The sequence below is a fragment of the Meriones unguiculatus genome, chromosome 7, assembly GCF_030254825.1.
Source record: "Meriones unguiculatus strain TT.TT164.6M chromosome 7, Bangor_MerUng_6.1, whole genome shotgun sequence".
NCBI classification, from domain to species: Eukaryota; Metazoa; Chordata; class Mammalia; order Rodentia; family Muridae; genus Meriones; species Meriones unguiculatus.
The window spans coordinates 79,496,096-79,515,017 of record NC_083355.1 but is presented as its reverse complement, the minus strand read 5'-3'; the positions used below and the strand labels follow the sequence as shown (position 1 = coordinate 79,515,017).

Below are 18,922 nucleotides of genomic sequence, written 5' to 3'. Positions count from 1 at the left end.
AATATTGTGGCAGAATTTAATGTTGTCATAATAATAAACATGGAATGATAACCTTTGGAATAGATGAGCAGTGGCTTGAGGGTTTGTCCCATAAAATGCTGCTCCATTCATTAAAAAAAAAAAAATCCTTCAAAAAGAAAAAAAACAACAACAAAAACCTTTCATTTATCTAAAATAGAAAGTGAGCTTTTTCCGTGCTTCTAATTCCGGGCAATCTCTGATGGCACAATGCAACAAGTAGGAAGGAGGCTTCACCCTGAACTCCTTGTCTTTGCTGGGGGTGGGGCTATTATAAAGTCTTGGCTGTTTGATGCTTCTTCCTTACCCATTCCACACCTTTTCAAAACCTCAGGCAGGACTTTAGATGTACCGGCCAGGGATTACCACCCATTAACAAGACGTGTTGATAGCAGATAAAGTCTGACCCTTCAAATACTTGACTCCAACTTATGATCTGGAATGAGTCTCCATGATCTATATGCCGAGATACTTAAATAGACTGTCATGCAAAATTTCATTCATAGATTAGCAAGAGTAAGTGGATGAATTTCCATTTGTGAGTCAGCAAAATCTGATGATAGTATGCTGTCATGGTGATTGCATTGGTTTTGGTAGAAGTATTTCAAAAGTAAGTCTATGTCATCGTGATATTTCGTCCCTAAATATTTCAATGTGCATATCCAAAACTAGAAGCATTTTTCTTGCATAAATTCAGGACTACTGATACATTGAATAAATATGTTACATTTCTCCAATATTCTTCCAATTTCTCCCTTTCAGTTGACCTATTCTAATTAGCTTGTGAGCAAATGTCTCTTGCTTGCTGCTTTTCTGCCATATTACCTGTAATAACAGAAGGCAGGAGAATGCTCTGCCTGTTACTTGATTATTAGATAGGGTCTTTTTTGTTCATGATAAATATTTTTATAGGGAAAGTTTTCACATACAGAATAGTTGATCAGATTTTTTGCCATTGACATGGTTGCATGGCTTTCTTGTCATTTCTGTCCTTTACTTTTTGGTAACCAAGATTTTATAGTCTCTACACTTGCGATTTAATAAGAAAGGAAAAGAATGTTCTATGACTCCTTTTTTTTGGGGGGGGGGAGAAGAAGCATTAAATAATACATACAAAGTGGATGGTTAATATGCTGATGACTTTGTCCTGCTTATAAATCTTGAGAGTACTTGTTCCTCCGACTGGGTAGTGCCTGCAGCTTATAAATGTTACTGAGTCAATCTTTCAGGTGACAATAGTCTTGGGGGCCATCGCCCAGAGAGACAAGTGCTTCAGGGTCACCGACAGAGTCATCACCGTGGGCGAGGTGAGAAAAGGAAGGACACCCCCTCTAAAACTGAAGCGTTTGGAACAGGCAATATGTTTGCATCTTACGCAATGTTGGTTGTATTTCAACATTATCCAGAAATATCATGCAAAGGTATTTAGAAAGGAGAAAAAAAAGAAATCTGGTTGGTAGAGTGTTTGTCTGAGGACCGCTGCTGTTGCCATGGAATTCACAGAAGCCAGATTTTCAGGGCTTCATCATACTGAGCCTGTTTTTGTAGCGATTCCGGAGAGAATGGGCTCCCCCTGCCCTACGTGGTTTCGTTAGACTTAACCCATCCTGAATAATAACAACATTTCCTTTGTGTGGAAGCACATCGGGTGAGAACGCTTAGGTTCGCTTTTGGCGGAAAGCTTTAGCAATACCGGATTTACTTGTTATCTGCATGTTTCTAAATAGACACCATGAAACCAGCCCTCGCCCAGCCTTCACAACACTTCGTCTTGGAGCATAAGCAAATGTTAGCTTAATATTTGAGTGCCATCTGCTGTAAGTTTCATGGCATTCCAGCCCATCTGGCTTCCTTGCAGCAATCCCCCTTTCTTTTTTTACTCTCAGGAGAATGCAGCACGTCTCTTTCCAAACCTTGCATAGTGATGGTGCTGTTTCTTCCTATGAGCACTGCATGGGGCTGTTGTCCAGGGAGTATGTTCTCTTGGCTCCCGGTCTACATTTCCTGGAGACTTCTGTTCCAACTGCAGGAAGGATGATCATGTGTGTGTGTGTGACTCAAGGAAGTAGGCAGTTCATTCTGAAGCCTCTTTGCTTTATCTGAAATAGCAGCGCGGCTCTCAGCGAGAGAACATTTGCCAGTTCAGTAACGTTACTGACTAAATAATTATTAAGGACCAAGTATCTGCCAGGTGTTTTACTAGACATTGGAGAGGGAGTGGAGGACAGGCAGACTCCCCTCTGGCCTGATGGTTCATCGATGGAGGAGATAAATGCACACAAATGATCCCCCAGGGCTCGGTGCAACATGATGATGTGCGGTGTGAATTAAGAGTAAGTCCAGGCATGGTGCCGCATCACCTGCGGTCCTAGAACATGGAAGGATGAGATGGCTTAGGCATAGGCTTGAGGCCAGCTCCAATGACGTAGTGAAACTCTGTTTTTGTTTTTGTTTTACAGTAAGCAAATGGCCCAAATGGAACCTTTTTCACTATTAATTAATAAATTCAATTTACACTATGTAATACCCCTCCCTCATATCTTCCCAGTCTTACCCTCCCTCTCCCATGGCCTCTCCCCTATTCCTCAGAATAAGGGAGCCCCCCACCCACCCACCCAGACACCCCAGCTCATCTATTCCCACGAGGACTGAGTCCTCTTCCTCCCATGAGGCCTGGAAGGGAAGTCCAATCAGGGGAAAGTGATCAAGAAGCAGACAACATAGTGTCAGAACCATCCCCCACTCCCCTAACTAATGGGCCCACCTGAAGCCTAAGATGCCCATCGGGCTTATCTTCTTGGGGTCTGTGCATTGTAGTGTGTCTATCCTGTACTATATGACTAAAAATCCCTTATAAGTGAGTACATAGCATGTGTGTCTTTCTGCTTCTTGGGATACCTCACTCAGGATGATCTTTTCTAGTTCCACCCATTTGCCTGCAAATTTCATGGTTTTCTTATTTTTAATGGCTGAATAGTATTCCATTGTGTAAATGTGCCACAGTTTCTGTATCCATTCTTCGGTTGAGGGTCATCTAGATCGTTTCCAGCTTCTGGCTGTTACGAATAAAGCTGCTATGAACATGGTTGAGCAAATATCCTTGTTGTATGATGGAGCATCTTCCAGGTGTACGCCCAGGAGTGGCGTAGCTGAGAATTCTCAACAGAGGAATACTGAATGGTGGAAAAGCACTTAAAGAAATGCTCAACGTCCTTGATCATCAGGAAAGTGCAAATCAAAATGACTCTTGAGACTTTACCTTACACCTGTCAGAATGGCCAAGATCAAAAACTCAAGTGACAACACATGCTGGCGAAGACGTGGAGAAAGGGGAACATTCCCCCCTTGTTGGTGGGAGTGCAAACTTGTACAACCACTTTGGAAATCAAACTGGCACTTTTTCAGAAAAGTGGGAATAGCCAAATGGAACCGTTTTAAATAGAGTAATTAAAGAAGGCCAGATAGACAATAAAACTAAAATACTGGAATGCACATCTCCAGTGAATAAAAATTGTGAAGAAGGACAACAGACATGCTATCCAACAAGCCTGTCTTGAGCTTGTTGGAAGAGAGAGACACCTCTCATTGTGATCCATGTAAGTATATTTCATCGTCACCCAGGAGTATCACACACATAGGAAACCAACCCAATTATTAAAATCCACAAGTGTCCGTTGTCCCACTGAAACTTGGTAGAACTGGGCTTTGCCCATCATTATTCATAGAGAACCTGAGTCTGTCTGTTTGCTTCATTCACTTCAGAGCACCTAAGAACCTGTTCTGTGGGAGCTGCTGTTAACTGAACATTTCGCCAACCCTCAACCCATCGTAGGACCCTCCTATAACCATGTTCATATCTTTTGGCCTGCTAGTTTTTAACGCAAGTTGAGCTGAATACCATGGAAAGACAACTATTTCTATCATTGGGTGTGGTAGGAGGCTCTAGAGTCAGGTAATCAGAATGATAAGCAAGTGATGTAGGTTCATTTGTATTTATGTGACTGTGTGTTTTTGCCTATATTTGTATGTACCTACATGTTAATGAATTCAAGAATCAAGTATATGTGAATTACTGTGTGGGAGCTGAGGAAGCTAAGGTGAAGAAGAAGACCTGGTCTTTGCAACAAGATGTTGGTAGAGGCACGCAGCTAATGAATGACGTAACAAAAGATTTCAGGTACAATGAAGGCCACACTTATCCTGGCCCTGTGTGTTACTGACTTATGTTACAGAAGCTGAGATGTGTGTGTGTGTGTGTGTGTGTGTGTGTGTATCATCGTTCTATACTTATCTGAATCTTCCAAAATTCCAGGGCAGGGGGGATTATTAAAAGAGTAATGATCCCATCCTTCTTCTTTCTTCCTTCTTCCTTCTTCCCTCTTCCTTTTTCCTTTTACTTCAAGGGAAGAGATTAGGTTGTCCTGAAGTAGTGACAGCATTTGCTTGGCTTACCGGGGGATGGCAAATGCAAAAAGAATCATTGCTGTAATAGTGCCAACTTCAGATGCTGTAATGATGACGCATCACTTGGAGGGAAATAAATGTGTTCTCTGCCTGGTTTCTCCCCGCTATGTGATACATTTGGAGTTACCACATAGCTTGCAAAAAAACTCAATAGAGCTTTGTACAATTGAATACGAACACTTGCCTCCATAGAAGCCATCACAGGACAGATACACGTTCCGACCTGCAGGACTGTCAGCATGGACCCTGGAGAGGAGAGTGGGGATGGGATGGAACAAGAGAATGGAGACAAGACAGTATTCTGATCAAGTCTCGTTTACTGTTCTTTAGGTTACAGCTTATAAGGGGTAAGAATGGGCAATTCGGGGGGAGGAACTAGTTTCAGTGAAAATCACAAAGCAGGACATTCTCAAGGAAGTTCTCAAAGCGGGAGGAAAGTTCTCATGCTATACCTGCCAAATCTAAACGGCTGGGCAAACCTCTAACAAACAAAGAACACCTGCGGTCCCAGGGGTGAAAAAAATCACTATGCCGTGCACAAAGTGCATTGTGGATTCCAAGCAGGCTAGAATCAAGCAGCCATTTTACGGCTCCGCACAGGTACACAGTAGGGACATAGAGGGGGCTGGGAATACAGGAAGCTGCTCGTTCTTATTGTTTGCACAGCCTCCCCAGCTGGGAACCTGTAGTAGCCTGCATGAAAGCAAAAGCAAAGTTGAGTTTAAGGTGCTACCTTGTCAGACGCACGGCCTTCCCGAGAGGTAGGTTCTCCTACTGACCACGGTGTCAGGGAAAAGCAATGGCAGCGAGCCAGACTCCAAGGCTAGCCCTTCATCTCTCTGGCTGGTAGGGCACAGTAGGGCATGGTGGCAGCCAAGGGAGGGCATGGTGGATCAGCATGGCAGCCGTGGAGAATGGAAATGTTTTGAAAGAAGAACTGATGACATTTCTTGATGGTGCGTAGAGAACAAGTAAGGCCTCCCCGGTGTTTTTGCTTGAACCGTCTCAGAATTTGTTATCTAAAACTCTGAGACCGAATGAAGTTGCCGCAAGAGTGAGTGCCAAAAACTGAATTCAACAAACTTTTGTAGGGTGAAATGTGTTGGAATGAACTTTAAGAGTTTTAGTTGAGTGATTAAGTCTCAGACACTCAAGACTATTATGCCTTCTCTTGCACAGGCTCTCCAGGGCAATGCAGTGCCCAGGGGAAGGAGGGTTCTAATTTTCTCATTTATTCATAAGTACCTTTCTGAAGGAATTATTGATAACCTCCTGTGTCTTGTTTTTGGGGATCCACCAGAGAAGACTATTCAGACATGGCTTTAAGGCAATAGGAAGTCCTTATTAGCTGGCCAGAGACTATAGTGGGTGCTTGGTAGCCAGAGTGAGCTTTTAGTCACAGAATTATACCCTGGGCTGACATACTTCAGTTGGCAAGAACAGTTGGCCAGAAGCGGAACGACAGAAACTATAAAGCAAGGTTAGCACCTTTAGGGACTTTCCCAGAACTATAGACTTTGATGGATTAGGTTTTTGTTCTAGTTTTAGCAGGTGGTGCTGTCTACATGATGAATTTCATGACCATGTTCCATCATGGCTTCAGTTGTGCTAAGGTCTGGAGAGCTGTATTTACAGTTTTGTTAAATTCAGTAGTAATCTTATCCAAGCAAAAGTGTCTAAGTGAATCGTGTGGCCGCTGACAACATTTTCCAGAACCCCGTAATCCTTGTGAACAATAAATATGCCTTTCCAAAGAGGGAGATTTTTTTTTCCTGAAAACAATCCTAGAGAACATTGAACCACTTCCGTCACTTTACAGATGGGGTGAGTGAAAGACAAGCAACCATGTGTGGGTCTGCAGTGAGGACCAGCAGACCACAGCCGGCCGCCGATTGTTTGTATAGCAACTCTGCTCAGACACAGTTCACAAACAAGAAAATTCGCCATTCGACACCCGCTGGTCATTTCTTCATTTCTGCTGCTGTCACCGCAGTGTAACTTGAGAACGTTTTCAGTATTCCTGAGAGAAACCCATGCCCTGTTAGCTCACAGCTCCCCTTCCTCCTCTTCTGTAGGCCCTGAAACTACTCTTCTGCGATGCCTATTACGTGTGCATTTCAGAGAGACAGAGTCAAATAATATTTGGTCACTTGCATCTAGTTTTTTTCTCTTAGCATGTTTCCACGGTTATCAGCGTGTGGCAGGTTCCAGCATGTCACTCTCGTTGTCAGCTAGCGTTCTGCAGATGTGACACATCTCATTTGCCCAGTTGTCATTTGAACGGGTTGTTTCCGTTTTTCAACTATTTTGAATAACTCTGCATCACGACCCTTGTTAGCGTGAAGATTTTGGGGAGGGTATATGCCTCCATGTACTTTACCCAGGTGTGTGACTGCTGGGTCATGAGGAAATTATCTTTAACAAAAATAAAAAATTCTAAGGCTTTTTTTTTTTAAGTTTTGCTTTGTTCTTTTTGATTTATAGGTCTGTCCTTATTTAATACAATTTTTTTACAGTTGTTTGGGAAGTGAAATCTGGAAGAAAAAAAAAAGCAGTTTCACTATTTTACAGTGAATCCAATGTATGAGGATTCTAGTTTCTCCAAGTCCTCATAGACAAGAGTATATATATTTCATCTTAGGGGTTTTGATTTGCATTTGCTCATGACTAATGGTGTCTCAACATTTTCTCATGTTCTTTTCAACTGCTTGTGTTTCTTTTTTTTTTTTGTCTTTACATTTTTTATTGGTACTATTTAATTTTTTTAATTTTTATTATTAGTTATATTTTATTAACTCTGTATCCCAACTATATCCTCCTCCCTCATTCCCTCCCAATCCCACCCTTCCTCCCTCATCTCCTCTTAGCCCCTTTCCAAGTCCACTGATTGGGGAGGACCTCCTCCCCTTTCATCTGACCCTGTTTTATCAGGTATCTTCAGGACTGGCTGCAAAGTCCTCCTCTGTGGCCTAGCAGGACTGCTCCTCCCTTGGGGGGTGGGGAGGTCAAAGAGCCTGCCATTGAGTTCCTGTCAGAAATAGTCCCTGTTCCCCTTACTATGGGAAACGAATTTGTTACTGAGCTACCACGGGCTTCATCCGAGCAGGGGTTCTAGGTTATATCCATACATGGTCCTTGGTGGAATGTCAGTCTCAGAAAAGACCCCTGTGCCCAGATATATTTGGTCCTTGTGGAGCTCCTGTCCTTTACACGTCATACAACTCCCCTTCTTTCATATGATTCCCTGCACTCTGCTGAAGGTTTGGCTATGAGTCTTAGTATCTGCTTTGATACACGGCTAGGTAGAGTCTTTCAGTGGCTCTCTGCGGTAGGCCCCTGTCCTGTTACTTGTTTGTAGAATTCATTCAAGTCTTTGTCTGTTTTAAAGTGGGGTTAATTTCTTCTTGCTGTTGAGCTATAGGAACTCTTTATATATTCTGGATCAATGTTCCTTATCAGGTATACACTGTGTAGGTGTTTTATCTTATTCTGTGATTTACATTTTCACTTTCTTGTGGCTTCAAGCCAGGTCCGCTTGGCATTTATCACCTTCTTCTATCCTTTTTATATGCCCTAGTTCTTCTCAACCTCTTAAGTAGGAGACGCCCAAACGGAAAATCTTTCTAAGAAGCATTTGAACTGGATAACTCGCCTTATGTCCCTACTGCGTCTTCTCTATGGACAGCCACTTCTCCCAATTCAGTCTGTAGATGTCTCACCTGTTTGCCATCAATGTAGCACGAGTGACATGTGCCTACGCCATCTAGCACCCGTTCGCCTGTATTTGCATGTGTTGTGGTAAGGTGCATCTCTTCTACCTCATATTATTGTGATTAGCGTTTTGGGTGAGCTGGGCCTGGTAGTTCATGCCCCTATTCACAGCTACTTGAGAAGCTTAGGTAAGATCGCAAGGTCAAGGCCGGCCTGTCAACTTAGTGAGTCTCCGTCTCAAAAAGGAAGAAAGTTAATAAGATACTGAGCGGAGGGCATAGCTCAGTGGCATAGTACTTGCCTAGAGTACCCAACGCCCTACATTGCAGTCCTACACCTCCACCGTTAGGAACAAACATTGGGAACATCACTGTCATCACTGCTCAACTTTATCTTGTTGATTTCATTTTAAAATATTTAGGGGTGGGGGCTCAAGGCATTTGCCGTCCCTACCATCTCTATAAGACTTCCTACGTATCGTCGACGGAAAATCTAAGACCTCAAATCCAGGCCGGGGATATACCTCAGCTGCTGAAGTTCGTACTGTGCCAGCATGAGGACTGCAGTTCAATCCTCAGTACCCATGTTTGTTTAATTACTTTATTTTGTTCTGTTTTCATTAAAGAAGAAAACAGTAAAACAGGTGTGGGACCCATGCTTACAATCCCAGCCCTGCGGAATCGGAGCTAGGTGGACCTCAGCGGTTCACAGCACAGCCAGCCTAGCCTCCCGGGTGAATTCTCGACCTGTGAAAGACTCTGCTTCCAAAGAGGGTGGGGGAGCACCTGAAGAACTAGCCTTCCGGTTGGTCTCTGTTCCCTACAAGCATGCGCACAGCGCACACACGCCCCCACGTGGACACCTGTAGACACAAACCCATGAACACACCACACAGATGTAATGTAAAACCGAAACCCTACTGCGACTATTAGAAACTTAAAGCCAATTCTGTGAGTACATTCAGCCCATTGCTTAGTCATACACTATGCTCAGAGTTGGGATTCAGTGATGAACACGATAGGGTGCTACAGCACCGCTCTACAGGGGAGGCAAGGTACCCATCCAGCAATGCACGAACAACAGCGTAGGTGTGGACAGGAAACACAGAGAGGCCAGTACCCACCTGAGGTGGTCAGCGATGCAAACCAGCTGAGATGATGTTTGAGTCGACTCTTGAAAAAGAGAAGGGTTTTTTTGTTGTTGTTGTTGTTGATGTTGTTTTGTTTTGTTTTGTTTGTGTGTTTGGTTTTGGTTTTGTTTTTCAGACAGGGTTTCTCTGTGTAGCCTTGGCTGTCCTGGACTCGCTTTTTGTTCAGGCTGGCCTCAAACTCACACATATCCACCTGCCTCTGCCTCCATGAGTGCTGGGATTACAGGCATGTGCCTGGCTAGGAGAAGGTATTTTTAAGAAGAGTGGGAGTTCAGTCTGACTGCTAATAATCATTAATCAGCGTAACTCCCGGGAAAGCAAAGTGTCATATTCCTAGTGGCCTACCCCTTAAAGAACAAATGAAGCAGAACTTTGAGACTTTACCATTGTATGTCCAGACTAGCAGGTCTATACTTGGTTAAGCTACAACATGGCAGCAATCTCCTTTTCCAGAAAGGGGAATCTATTTAACATTTGTTTTCCTTTTCCTTTTCTTCCTTTTTCCTTTCCTTTTTTTCTTTTTGTTTTGTTTTGAGACATGGGTATTCCAAGCTGGCCTCAAACTCACCATGAAGATGAGGGCGGCCCCCAAACTTCCAATCTTCTTACCTGCTCCTCTTGAGAGCAGGGGCTGCAAGTGTGTTCCATCAAGCACAGCGGAACTCTGTGTGACACTGAGGGTCAAACCCCAGGCTTGGCGTACACTAGGCAAGCACTCTACCCACTGAGCTGTATTCAGGCTCCATTTAAATTCTTTCTATGCCTTGTTTTTTCATGTTCTTTTCTCTGAGGGAGAGGCTAGGAAACTTTCAACAGAGTTTCTTAGGCTTAGGGGTCCAAAACAGAAAATCCTGGAAGCCTGTTTCTTGGTAAGCTGTCTTTCCTGCTTTATGAAGGAGTCTTTTGTGTAGGAGGAAGAAGCCTTGTCTACATTTGCTCCTTCGGCCTCTAGCTTTGCAAACTAGTAGTGGGACCTGGTAGTCAGAGTAGGCTTCACACCACCTAGAGATCTGTAACTTACACAGGAGTTGTGCGTTTGTCACTGATCTACCTGGCGTTTGTCACCTGCTGGGTCTACTTCCAGGAATCAGCTCGTGTAGCTGTGGTGAGTGGCGTTTTCCATTCTGTGTTTCCACACAGGCGGTCAGTTCTGCAAGAGATTTTAATCCTTTAGACAACGACGACGACAAAATTAAAAGCCTCTTCTCCCGGCAAAACATCTGAGGACGCCCGAACCTTTTTCCATTTATTAAGTTGTGATACCAACCTTTAATGTGGAGAGTTCACTTGAGGCTGAGCGAGTGCCTGGGGCAGGAAGCCATCTGAAGACACAAAGGCCTTGGAACAAGCCATTCTTTCCGCTGGGAGTGTTTATGACTTTCAGCTTTGAAGAGCGGTGTCCTGCTGTCTCAGCAGAAAGACACAAGACCCCGCCTACCAGTTGGCATCAAATCGCTGTTGTCAGTAGAAAAGTTTACCTTGCTAGAAACTTAGATGAGTAGCTTAATCTGACTTCCACAGAAATCAGTTGCTAACGTCCTCTTGATCTTCCATATTACTGAGACACTTACGATGTGGTGTTGCTGTATCAAAATGACCGATCGGAAACTAATCTACTCAGTTCTTAATGCTAGAGGCGCTTGCTGATTGATAAAAGTTGGTTACACCTTATAAAAATTATAAAAATTACAAGGTAATTTTTTTTTTTTTTTTTTTTTAAGAAATAGGTTTGAGTGTGATAGCACATACCTGTAATCGACTTGGGGGCTGGAGGAATGATTTCTAGTTCAAGGTCAGCCTGCTTGACAAGACCCTGCCTCTGAAAAAGGTAATAGGGAGGAGATAGGCTATGTTTTTTATTCTAAAAAAAGATTATTTTAATCTAGGAGGCCCTTTCGGCTTGAATACATAGGCAGTTGGTTTACTGGAGTGCTTTGTTCTTTGTTTTGTTTTTTTTGTTTGTTTGTTTGTTTTGTTTATTTCGTGGACAGCAGTTGTCCTTGTCTCGAGAGCTGTGTGCATCGTTATCAAGCAGTGAAAGAAAGGGCTCTCGGATTTTATTTATTTTGCCCTCCTTTGCATGCTCATCCCTCCTTCAGTAACGGGATTTACGCAGCTTTGGGTGTGCCGGTAAGACTTCCGTCTGGCGTGTCTTTGGTTTTGAAAAATGACACCGTGCTTTCATTCTCGTTCCTTCTCCTACATCTTCCGCCTCGGTGTTACTGAGACCGCACACATGCACGGAACTCATTGCCTCATGTTGCTGCATCAGGTCTCTCCGTGCGCAGCCATCAGATTTTACCATGGACTCCCAGGTGGCTCCAGCTGCTCAGCGCCACCCACGCCACAGCGCTATAAAAATCCCACACGAGCCAGACAACATCCCAGCACTGGAAAAGGGGGTGGGGGGGCGGCCACCAAGCCACTCCCCTGACTGAGAAACGAGTTGTCATTGTTTCCTTCTGGAAAAAGGGAAATCGCTTTTCTCCAGTGGAGTGCTAGATAAAACTTAGCGCATTCCAGGGCAGGCCCCATGCCCGGGAGTAGTTTGCCAACACAAAATGGACCCCATCGATTGTTTGTTTTGTGTGTGTGTGTCAGTGCGCTTTTTGTTTTGCTTTTGCTAAAATGCTCAATTCCTATCCAGAAAGGCAAAGAGGCTGGACATCAGAAGAAGGAGAAAAGAGGAAAGTTTTGTTTTATTGTTTTTGTTTTCTTTTTCTTTTTGTCTTTTGGTTTGTTTCCGTTTTGTTTTCTTTTTTTTTTTTTTTCTTTTCCGATAAAGAGAAAGGACTTGGCGTTGGGCTCTGGGATGAGTTAGAGGAAGGGCAAATATGATCAAAATACATTACATACTTTTTTATTAATAAAAAATAAGTTAAAAGTATCTTACACAAGCCTTATATGCAGGGTTCTTGTAAGCCATACCGCACATGATGAATTTCTCCCTCCTCGGTGGGTTATATGCGTGTTTCTCCTCAACCCTGCCAGGTTCACCTCGTCAAATCAGCAGATTCGTTTACAGCCCCACTAGTGAGGCGAACATTCTTGTCAGCGCCTGTCCTTGGATTTTAGACTCCACTAAATATGTGAATAATTTGACTGACAGTCTTTCCCGAAGAAATTTCCTATGTTGTTACCTCTATAATATTTTCAGTTCTAGGTACTTTTTTAGTCTTAGGCGCTTTGTCTGCATCTATTAATATAACCATGTGATCGTCTTTTAGCCAATCAGTGCCGTGTATTTTCTAACTGACAGATTTTCTAACTTTAAACAGTTCTGCCTTTTTGGAATAAAACGTCGATTTGCTTCCATAACATTTCAGCATCGGTTGATTTACTGTGATTTCTTTGTAATTTTGACACCCGTGTATTATTAATAATTATAGAACACTTGCCCGTATCAGACATGAGCCGAGGACCTGACATGTGTTAAATCGCTTAGGCCTTATGACAGCCACGTACACTGAATTTTATCATGCTCGCTTCAATTTTAAGGATACTGGGGTGCTCCAAAGTTAAGCAGTACTTGCGACATTTCCTTGCTGGGGCGGGTTGAAGCTTCAGTCTACCGGGCCTGTCCCTGGCAGCCTTTTGCCTTACGCTACGTGTCAATGCGCAGAGCTTACAATGACTGTTTCTCCTACTGTCCTCCTATCTCGGAACCAAGACTGTGCCTATGGGATAGACTCACCTGAATAGTTTTCCCTCCTTGTCTGCTTCCGGAGCAACTTGTATAAAAGAAGTGCCTGATCTTTGGAAGGCAGGTAGAACTGCAGTGTGAAACTACCTGAATCTATGGTTTTTTTCTTACTGGGGAAAGCTTTTCACAATGTATTCGGTGGTGTAACACTTTGATACTTTTTCTTTTTGTACCAGTTTCAATATTTTATATATTTTACCCAATGTGTTTGTTTTTTTCTAGTTTCAAATTGTCAGCATAGGGTTGCTTGTAACATGGCCTGCGATTTGTGTTAGGTTCACAGCTCTCTTCTTGCTTCCGTAATGCACTTTGTTTCTTTGCTTCTTTTCTTGACCAAAAAAAAAAAATTTAATCTTTAACCAACAGCAAAAACCAGCTCAGTTCCCTATTTTCCTGCTTTTCCATTGCTGTCTTTTCTGTGCCCTTACCTTCTCCATATACTGATATGATTGCTGCTCTTGTAACCCTTGAGTTGGAAACACAGAACATTGGTTACACTTTCATTTTCTCAGATATGTATTTAAAAACTCCCCAAAAGTTTGCTATGTCTTTTCACCATCATTCAGGCCTACGTGTTTATTCTTACCCCATGAATTTTACAGTGTTGAGTCCCAGTGGGACACCCTAACTTTCCGTGGTGCTCTAACAAGCATTGGTTTGGAGGAATGTTTCATGCATGCCCGAGGAAAACGAAGTGTCTGCTTTCTGCTAGGTATAAGGATTATTAGTTTGAACATATTTGATATTTAAATTGTGTATATCTTCACTATGTGTTTGATCTGTGAGCTTCAGTGCAAGCTTTGTTTAACTTTCCAAGCTCAAGTTTTGATCGATCTCTTCCATCTCATGCTTTCATCGGCTTATCAATTTTGAGAGTCTAGCTTGTACCCGACATGGTAAATCTGTGGAATGTGGGGGGAGGGAATGTTCATCCAAAGAGAAGCTTCTGGTGTTACAGTCTAAAGTTGACCTTTCAACCTTTGCCCGATCTCACACTGATCACCCTCACTGTCACCCCGTCATGGTTCCACTGAGTGTTTGTGCCTCTCTGGGAACTGCTCAAAGAGGTAAAGCTCTCAGTGTTGCCCAGGGGAGGCTACTGTTGCTGTTGTTGTTTTGGTTTTGTTTTTTGTTTTTTCTCTCTGGCGTTCCCTCCCATGGGAACAAGGGGTGAAGGGCTCCAGACGGATGTTTGCTGTCCACACCAGACTTGAACCACTCTTCTGAACCCCTTCTCCAGTTTACAGACGAGTTTCTGAGATTTCTCGGCATCCTTTGCTTTTCTGGGTTGGTTAGGGGGCGGGACCTAGCAGCTGGTATAAGTTACAGCGCTGCCAGGCTCTGTTGAGCAAAGTAACCAGCAATTTGTTCATCCTAACTATAAATTGATCCATCACGTTGGAGGCTTAGCAATCAATTTTAAATGGCAGAGTAGATATAAGGAAACCATAGAAATTTTATTTTCAACCCAAAGCATTGAGATTACTAAGGTACCATATGGCATTTTCTCAGTTTTTAATTATGCTTTTTTTAATCAAGCAAATCTCCAGAAATATTCTCAGAAACCTGCAATTAGTGTTTCTTGAGAAGATATTTAATTACCCTTTGTCATGTGAAAACATTGTGATGAGAGCTGACTTTCAAACAAGGGGTGATGTGTGTGTAAACACAATCACACTGGCTGCTTCTTCCTTCCATTTCTGTGGTATTTGCTAATCTTTTACATCTATTGGGAATAATTTACCCCTTCTTCCCACATGTCTTGAATGATGAAACTCTTGGCTTTAGAGAAACCATCTCCTGCTTCGTGTGTGTGTGTGTGTGTGTGTGTGTGTGTGTGTGTTCATATGCATATGGTGCACACGTGTTGAGGAGTATGTGTGCACATATATGTATGTTGAAGCCAGGAGACAATCTTTGATGTCATTCTCATTCTCAGGAGCTATCCAAGATTTTTTTTTTTTTTTTTTTTGGAGATGGGGTTTCACTATGTAGCCCCTGGCCTAGAGATGGCTAAGTAGAGCAGACTGGCTTTGAATTTAAAAAGATCCAGCTCTGCTGGCATTAAAGGTGTGCTCCACCACACCCAGCCCAATTCCCACCCAACCCCTCAGGGACAGATTATTTGAATGACCTGGAACTTGCTAAGGCCTGTGTCTCAGTTAAGGTTTTATTGCTCCAAAGAGCCACCGTGACCGTGACAACTCTCATAAAGGAAAACATTTAATTGGGGCTGGCCTACAGTTCAGAGGTTTAGTCCGTTATCATCATGGTGGGGACACGGTGGCAGGCAGGCAGATGTGGTGCTGGAGAAGAAACTGAGAGTCTACTTCTGGATCCACAGGCAGCAGGAATAGACTGCCCTATGGGGCAAAGCTTGAGCTTCTGAAACCTCCAAGCCCACCCTCGGAGACGCACTTCCTCTAACAAAGCAAGCCATACATACTCCGACAAAACCAGACTTCCTAATAGCGCCACTCCCTATGGGCCTATGGGGGAGCCATTCCACTTAAACCACCACAGCCAGCAAGCCCTAGATAGCCATCTCTCCACCTCCCCAGGTCTGCGATTGCAAACACTGTCATGCCCAGTTGCCTGGCTTTTTCTTTAATATGGGCTCCGGGAATGAAACTTACCTCCATGGACTTATATGGCTACTGACTGAGCCACCTTCTCCCTAGCCCCTACTCCCCTGCTAGAATTACTTTCGCTAGGAATTGACTCTAACAAAAACAAAGCATTATATATATATATTTTTTTTAAGAAAATGGTGAATACCTAATTGAGAAATGAGAGCCAAGCCATTCAGTGATTCAATGCCTGGCCAAGAAGGCAAGGGATAGCAAGGACACCATGCAGAAAATCAGTATTTAGACTTAAAGTTTCAGCCTTCCAGACCTTTTGCTTATATATTATGGTTTCTAATTTTGTATTTTTATGGGTTTCGTTTTTTGTGTGTATGTGTGTTTCTTGTGCTTTCTCCTTATTTTTCTTTTTTTTATTATTATTAGTTGGTTTGCTTTTTTTATTTGCCTGCTTGTTTTTCAAAGAAAAAGAAGTCATGGAGTTGTGTGGGTGGGAAGGATCTGGGAGGAATTGGGAGAGGAAAAACTGTGATCTGAATATATTATATGAAAAAAAACTCTCAATGTGAAAAAAAAAAAAACTAATAAAGCTTCAGGACTCCAGTGGAACATTTTCTTTCAGACACATCCTCCTTAAACCAATTAAGAGTATGGACGAACAGAAAAGAAACTGAAAAAGTCAGTCTGTCCCTGAGCAGGATTCCAGTGGAACAAAGTCATCTTTGGCTGCTTTGCCTTGGTGAATCTCACCTGCTGTGCTACAGACAGCTCCCTGTGGACGCTCGGGGTGTCTGTCATCACTTGCAGCTTTCTGTGGCAGCATCGTCCGTAATGTCATAGGAGAGAGCAAGCCACAGGGGGAAACTCAGCTTTGGATGGCGGCACTCACACTGAATGTGGCCTGGAGTTCCAAGTCACCGCTTTACACTGAGAAGCGAAACCCGGGAGTCAAGTCGATTAAAGGAACCCAGAACCGCTCTCAAGCATTCTAGCAGATGCTGGAAGGGTGAATTGTGAAAACATTTGCCTTTGCTTTGAACAATACTGTCTTTGTCGTGTCGGACTCTGGTGCCAAAGTACCACAGGCCGGCTGCCGTGAGCCACAGAGATTAGTTTCCCGAAAGATCTGGAGGCCGGGAGGGTCAAAAGCAAGGTGCCAGCAGGACCGGGGTCCAGCGAGACGTGCTTACCGGTTTGCAGCTGGTCGACTTGTACATCTTCACACGTCAGAGCAGAGAAAGCTGTCACCTTCTGTTTATAAACCCATTCACAGCCCTCTATCCTTCGGACCCAATGACATGCCGAGGCCTCCCCCTTAAACATTATCACATGAGACATCAGGACTGAGCATATGAAAAAGGGTGTATAAGCCTTCACTCAATAGCCAGTGCGTCCTTCCTGGGGGGGGGGGTCTCTTAATGACCTCCTTTCCTCCGCTCTATCCCCTACTGCATGGTCTGCACACGGCCTCTGTGTGAGTGGCCGTCAGACCTCAGCAGCCAATCTGAAACCCTTTGTTGTCCTCCCAGTGCCACGGGAACAAAACCTAAGCTGCCTCGATTTACCTCATCTCGACCACTTTTCGCCCACAGGGGTCTCTAGCAGAGAGTTGCTCCTACCCTGTGGGTGCTTTTTGCAGTGCGTGTGTTCGGAGGGCGGCTCTTCTCTGTCCACTCTTCTATCATTCTTGTCCCCCCAATCCCCGTCCTCCTGCCTCCATATCCTGAGTGCTAGACTTGCGCTCCTCCGCCTGAGCGAGACAAGTGCTCCACCCACTAAGCTACCTCCCCGCCCCATCCCCCCATCTCTTCATGGTTCCTCACCAGCTCACCGGGGTTGTTACCTGTCTGTTAGCCTCTTGCCGTTATTTCTCAAAAACTACTTGACTGTTGCTTATTGGTTGACTTTTCATGCAGGGCTTTGCCCCACCCCCAGTGGGCACTGCCACCTGCTAAGAAACCACCAAAGTCATCACCTTACTCATTCTGGGCAGAGAGGCAGAGGCATCGGGCTTCTGATTACATGATGCCTACAGATACTGCTTTCCCGTGGTAAGGAGCTGGGCGTTTGATGCCTCGTTTCCAGAGGAAGATGGAATCTCATGACACTAAAGAGTATGATAACCTAGCAGTGTATCAAAGCAGATACTAAGACTCATAACCAAACCTTCAGCAGAGTGCAGGGAATCATATGAAAGAAGGAGCAGTTAGTATGACGTGGAGAGGATAGGAGCTCCACAAGGACCAAATATATCTGGGCACAGGGGTCTTTTCTGAGACTGATGCTCCACCAAGGACCATGTATGGATATAACCTAGAACCTTTGCTCGGATGTAGCCTGTGGTAACTCAGAAACCAATTGGTTTTCCCTAGAAAGGGGAACAGGGACTATTTCTGACAGGAACTCAATGGCAGGTTCTTTGACCTCCTTACCCCCAAGGGAGGAGCAGTCCTGCTAGGCCACAGAGGAGGACTTTGCAGCCAGTCCTGAAGATACCTGATAAAACAGGGTCAGATGAAAGGGGGGAGGTCCTCCCTGGAAAGGGGCAGGGAGGAGATGAGGGAAGGAGAGTAGGATTGGGAGGGAATGAGGGAGGGGGATACAGCTGGGATACAGAGTTAATAAAATGTAACTAATAATAAAAATAATAATAAAAAAAGAGTATGGTAGAATTCTCAAATAGGAATACTGGGCAGAGAGTTAAAAAAATTTTTTTCACTAGCATTTTTTGCTTCAAAAATTAAAGATAACACAAGGATGTCAAAATGACTTGTCCGATATTACAATTAATTTGTAGTAAAGCCAGAAGCAGATACGTGATTGATGAAAGTACACAGAGGCTTCTGGTAACCTTGTATCAAAGCAGGGACTTCATGCCCCTCTCCTTCCATTTTTCCACGGAAGTGACAGAAATAAATTTTGGACCAGCGGATCTCAACCTGTGGGTCACAACCCCTCTGGGATCAAATGACTCTTTCACAGAGTCACCTAAGACCATCAGAAACATCAGGTATTTACATAGTAATTCATAACAGCAACAAAACTACCAGTGAAAATAATTTTACGGTTGGAGGTCACGATAGCATGAGAAACCGCATGAAAGAGTCATCGCATTAGGAAGGTTGAGAACCACTGTTTTGGACACTAAATTGCTTTAAGCACTGGAAATATGAACTAGCGAGCGCGGTGGATACGTAGTTTAGGAGAACGCTGGAACAGCAGGCCACGGGGTAAGGCCGGGTAGCAGAACAGCAGTGGGAGCCAGTCCAGGGCAAGAGCTGTAGCTACAGT

The 18,922-nt window shown here is 43.8% G+C and overlaps 1 protein-coding gene across 2 annotated transcripts in view; it reads left to right on the top strand.

The window, feature by feature from the left end:
• Positions 1-18,922, top strand: part of Rtn1 (reticulon 1) — a 185,862-nt gene that overhangs the window by 111,954 nt on the left and 54,986 nt on the right. The gene's annotated exons all lie outside the window — the stretch shown is intronic.